This window comes from Mustelus asterias, chromosome 19 (assembly GCF_964213995.1).
Source record: "Mustelus asterias chromosome 19, sMusAst1.hap1.1, whole genome shotgun sequence".
NCBI classification, from domain to species: Eukaryota; Metazoa; Chordata; class Chondrichthyes; order Carcharhiniformes; family Triakidae; genus Mustelus; species Mustelus asterias.
Window position 1 is genome coordinate 61179193 of NC_135819.1, and position 6000 is coordinate 61185192.

Sequence of the window (6000 nt, forward strand, 5' to 3'; positions counted from 1 at the left end):
TTTTTTTTAAACTCTGCAAATGCATCATTTTAACAACTGATGAGTTTGGTTGTGGTTACAGGATGCATGTGGGGGCGGTGGTGGGAGAATGTAGGAGGTAAGAAAGCTATAACCAAGCCAACAACTTTTGAATAATTTCTGAAATACACTCTAAATATGCAGACTTTTTAATATAAATTAAAGTAACATTATTTACTACTTACTGAATGGATAAGAATTAGTTAAATTCATAGGGTCATAAGAAATACAAGCAGGAGTAGGCCATTCAATCCTCGAGCCTGCTCCCCTATCCAATAAAATTATGGCTGATCGGATTGTGACCTTAACTCCGCTTTGCAGCCTGTTCCCATACCACTTACCGAACAACAGCCCCCCGTCCCCGATTTTCTTGCAGATCAAAAACCTGTCTAAGAGGTGCTGGAAGTCTTAAAGCGCATCAAGGTAGATAAGTCCCCAGGACCTGAAGAAGTGTATCCCAGGACATTGTGGGAGGCGAGGGAGGAAATTGCAGGTCCCCTAGCAGAGATATTTGAATCATCGATAGTCACGGGTGAGGTGCCTGAAGATTGGAGGGTGGCAAATGTTGTGCCTTTGTTTAAAAAGGACTGCAGGGAAAAGCCTGGGAACTACAGGCCAGTGAGCCTCACATCTGTGGTGGTTAAGTTGTTGGAAGGTATTTTGAGAGACAGGATCTACAGGCATTTAGAGATGCAAGGACTGATTAGGGACAGTCAGCATGGCTTGAGAGTGGAAAACCATGTCTCTCAAATTTGATTGAGTTTTTTGAAAGGGTAACCAAGAAGGTAGATGAGGGCAGTGCAGTTGATGTTGTCTACATGGACTTTAGCAAGGCCTTTGATAAGGTACCGCATGGTAGGTTGTTGCACAAGGTTAAATCTCATGGGATCCAGGATGAGGTAGCCAAATGGATACAAAATTGGCTTCTTGACAGAAGCCAAAGGGTGGTTGTAGAGGGTTGTTTTTCAAACTGGAGGCCTGTGACCAGTGGTGTGCCTCAGGGATCAGTGCTGGGCCCACTGTTGTTTGTCATTTATATTAATGATTTGGATGAGAATATAGAAGGCATGGTTAGTAAGTTTGCAGATGACACCAAGATTGGTGGCGTAGTGGACAGTGAAGAAAGTTATCTTCAATTGCAACAGGATCTTGATCAATTGGGCCAGTGGGCTGACGAATGGCGGATGGAGTTTAATTTAGACAAATGCGAGGTGATACATTTTGGTAGATTGAACCAGGGCAGGATTTACTCAGTTAATGGTAGGGCATTGGGGAGAGTTACAGAACAAAGAGATCTAGGGGTACATGTTCATAGCTCCTTGAAAGTGGAGTCACAGGTGGACAGAGTGGTGAAGAAGGCATTCAGCATGCTTGGTTTCATTGGTCAGAACATTGAATACAGGAGTTGGGACGTCTTGTTGAAGTTGTACAAGACATTGGTAAGGCCACACTTGGAATATTGTGTGCAGTTCTGGTCACCCTATTATAGAAAGGATATTATTAAACTAGAAAAAGCGCAGAAGAGATTTACTAGGATGCTACCGGGATTTGATGGTTTGAGTTATATGGAGAGGCTTGATAGACTGGGACTTTTTCTATGGAGCGCAGAAGGCTGAGGGGTGATCTTATGGAGGTCTATAAAATAATGAGGGGCATAGATAAGGTAGATAGTCAATATCTTTTCCCAAAGGTAGAGGAGTCTAAAAATAGAAGGCATAGGTTTATGGTGAGAGGGTGAGGGTAGAGATACAAAAGTGTCCAGAGGGGCAATTTTTTCACACAGAGGGTGGTGAGTGTCGGGAACAAGGTGCCAGAGGTAGTAGTAGAAGCGGGTACAATTTTGTCTTTTAAAAAGCATTTAGATAGTTGCATGGGTAAGATGGGTATAGAGGGATATGGGCCAAATGCGGGCAATTGGGATTAGCTTAGGGGTTTAAAACAAAAAGACAGCATGGACAAGTTGGTCCGAGGGCCTCTTTCCATGCTGTAAACCTCTATGACTCTGAGTTCTGAATGTATTCAAGACCTAGCCTTCACTGCTCTCTAGGGTAGGGAATTCTAAAGGCTAACAGTCCTCCGACATTCCTCCTCATCTCCACTTTAAATTGGAGTGCCTTCATTTTTAAATTAGATTTAGATTCCCCCACAAGGGGAAACATCTACTCTGGCAAGTCCCCTTTGCATCTTGTATGTTTCAGTAAGGTTGCCTCTCATTCTTCTGAACTCGAGTATAGGACCAATCTGCTTAACCTTTCCTCATAAGACAACCCTTTCATCCCTGCAGTTAGCCTAGTGCCTGTGCATATACATCCCTCCTTAAATAAGGAAACCAAACTGTACATAGTACTCTAGCTGCAGTCTCAGCAATGCCCTGGACAGTTTTAGCAAGACTTCCCTACTTTAATACTCTAACTCGCTTAAAAGGCCAATATTCCATTTGCCTACTCACTTGCTGTACCTACATGCTAAATTTTGAGATTCATGTACAAGGACACCCAGACCCCTCTGCTGTAACATGCTGCAGTTTCTTCCCATTTTAATATATTGCTTTTCTATTCTTCCTGCTGAAGTGGACAAGTTCACATTTTCCCATATTATAATTTATCTGCTTTTTTTTGCCTAATCACTTAACCTAACCTTAGCCCTTTGCAAACTTCTTGTATTCTCCCCACAACTTGCTTTCCTACCTACCATTATATCACTGACAAATGTGGTTGCAACACAAGATCACAATTAGTTGAGGCCTAGCATCGATCCCTGTGGCAGTCAACCAGTTAGTTTGCCGACATGAATATGATCAATTTATCCCAACTCAGTTTGCTGTTAGCTAAGCAATCTATCCATGCTAATACATCACCACCATGACTACTTATTTTGTGCAGTCATCTTTTATGACACCATATTGAATGTCATTTGGAGATTTAAGTAAACGGCATCTACTTTATCCACTCTGCTTATTCCATCCTAATAAAATGTGTCAGACACAATTTCTCTTTCACGAAACCATGTAGGCTCTGGAATGTATTATCCAAATGCCCTGCTGCTACTTCCTTAATAATGGATTCTAGCATTTTCTCAATGACTGACATTAGACTAACTGCTTTATAGTTCCTTGCTTTCTGTCACCCTCCTTTTTTGAAGTGTTGTCACATTTGCAGTTTGTCAGTCCAAAGGGAACTTCCCCAAATCTAGGGAATTTTGGAAGATAATAACCAATGCAACCACCATCTCTGCATCCATTTATTTTAAGACTCTCGGATGCAGGCCATCAGGTCTAGGGCACTTGATTGGAGATAAGTAGTTTATTTTCCATGCTTCATTCTCAGCCCAAAATTAACAATTTATAACAAACTATTTTGTACACAAGCTGGGGGTTCCGTATAGCAAAACAACCAAATTCAGATGATGAGTGATATCCAATTGATTCAAGTCAGTATCAGCACATTAATTATAGGAGTCATGTATTAATCAGATGGGGTGTGATTTCACATGTAGTAAAACCAAGATGGAAAAATTAAAAGTTAGTTGATTGTCAATAATGTCATAACAGCTGAAAATTAAAATCTCAAAATGGGCCCATTGGTCTAGCGATGAGTGTATTAGAGGACCAACACTATAGGTGCTGCCCGAGAAAGTATCAAGCACTTCCCATAGGTCAGCTGAAGATAAGTCATTCCTCTGCTCCTTTATAACATCTAAACCAAACTGAAACAAAAAAAAGAGAATTGTCAGGAATATTTAATGCAGTAAATCCAAAAAAGAAAAAAAAAAAAATCAATATTGTGGGGGAAAGGTGTCAAAGAAAGCTGGAAGGAAACCCAGATTTCTTGTATGGTAGAAAATAAACAACAGATGGATTTAGCTATTCTACTTCGGCAACTCTATTGTGTTGGAAAAACAAGGGGCATTCTGAGACCATCAGCTCAGCAAAACAAAGGTATTTGAATAAAATGGGAAGGATGATAAAATAGGAAAGTAGCTATAATGGTCGACTTCAAATCAATTGAACATAAACTTGGAAAACTACAAAAACAGTTTAGCGTCACAAGTCGGTCAATAAGGTGCATGCCTACTTCGTGAGTCAAGGAAAACACAAGATTATGACTGTATTTGTTAATGATCCAATGCACTGTAAGCAGAAGTGACTACATTCCTCAGATACAGCAACCACAATCGCTGATTTCAGCATTATCCATGAGCCCAACATACCAGACATCGGGAGTCAGAAAGATAAACTAATTCAACATAAAAAAGGAACAATCATAGCAATTCAAAGCAAACCATCAGTAGAGAACAAGAAACATCATGAAGCAAATTAGCTGTATAATAACCTAGTAAAAAAAACAAACAGGAATCAGCATGGATTTGAATTACTGTCTGGTCAACCTTTTTGGGGAAATGTTAACAGACAGTAGAAAGTTCTTCAATGTGGTGTACCTAAATTTCCAAAAAGGGATTTGAAAGATATTGCAGGCTAAACTAGCTCTGTACCCAAGGAGGAACAGAATAGAAACATGATGCTGTAAGGACGGCGGGCAACTCACATGGAGCACAGAACTGGCATAGACTAGTTTGGGCTGAATAGCCTGTTTTTGCACTGTCAATTCCAAGTAATCTCACAGCCATGAGTGTTTAGGTAAAATCTTGGAATGGATAGGAAATTGATTGCAAGGTAGGAAACAATATATTCAAGTCAAGTCCACTTGGGTCAGGTCAGGGCAGGAGAGAAAGAATACAGGAGATTACTATGCAGGCTGCTGTCAGGGCCGCAATTCTTTATCATTTATGATAACTCTCATCCAGAAGATGAATTGAAATTGGTCCATTCAGGAGATGTCATACAAGGCAAAATAGTGAAATTGGAGACGACAATTCACATATCTCGAACAAAATATGTATTTCAGAAACTGGAATGTGCAATTTAACGCAGGTAACTGTAAAAGAAGGACTACACAGTGGAGGGAAAATGAGTGGTGTTGAAATAGCCATGGATAAATGGGAGTCTTACAAGACCTGACACTCAATGTATCAAACTAATATAAAGCAACAATCAACAAAAACCAATGGGATGTTGAAGTATTTAACCGAAACAGTAGAATTCCACCAAAGACACATTCAAGCACTGAAGGGCATCAGGTGACAAATCACAATGAAAAAAAACTGGGCAGAACGAGATAAGAACAATCTTAGAATTTATTTTATTGAGATGCAGGAGATAATTTGGTAGGATGGAGCAGATAGAACAGGAATGCTTTAACTTAACCAGGTCAACACAGATTCATCTAGTAAAATACAAGAAAATTCTTCTTCACAGAGAGGATTTCCAGGTTGGGGGGGGGGGGGGGGGGGGGGGGGGGGCGGGCACAAAAAAAGGAAGGCTCACCACCACCTTCTCAAGAGCAATGAGGAACGTGCAATAAAAGGCTGTCCTTGCCAGTAACGCTCACTTCCCATGAGCAAATAAAATAAAACTTTTAATTATCTGAAGAACAACTGGATGCTGAGTGGGGTGGGGAGGGGAAAAAGAGGCTGGAAAGACTCTGTGGATAGAGGAATTCAGATGGACCAAAGGGCCTTACTCATCGTTAAGTATCTTGTGCTCTCTCCCCTCAGTGACTGGTCTCCGAAAGATATTGGCCAAGGTTTCAAAACTTGTTTCCAGCCACTTCCCCCAAAAGTGATGGCATGTAAACACCCGAGAGTTCCAGTCAGACCTAAAACAATATGATAATAGTGCACAATGCATCACGCCCATCTTTAAATGCATTCTAATCAGGTATTGATTACAAGATATGCAAGCAAGGTGAATAAAAAGATATAGCTCACCGTGATAATACAATACAGAATTAATCCACCAAAGGTGTGTGCGCACTGGTGGAGGGCGGAGGGGGGATGGGATGGGAGGGGAGGGGAGGGGGGAGGGGAGGGGGGAGGGGAGGGGGGAGGGGGAGGGGAGGGGGAGGGGAGGGGGGAGGGGAGGGG

At 41.4% G+C, this 6000-nt stretch overlaps 1 protein-coding gene across 3 annotated transcripts in view; it reads right to left on the reverse strand.

Annotated features, from left to right (window-relative positions):
- LOC144507995 (plexin-B2-like) overlaps positions 1-6000 on the reverse strand; it is a 236305-nt gene that overhangs the window by 228265 nt on the left and 2040 nt on the right. The gene's annotated exons all lie outside the window — the stretch shown is intronic.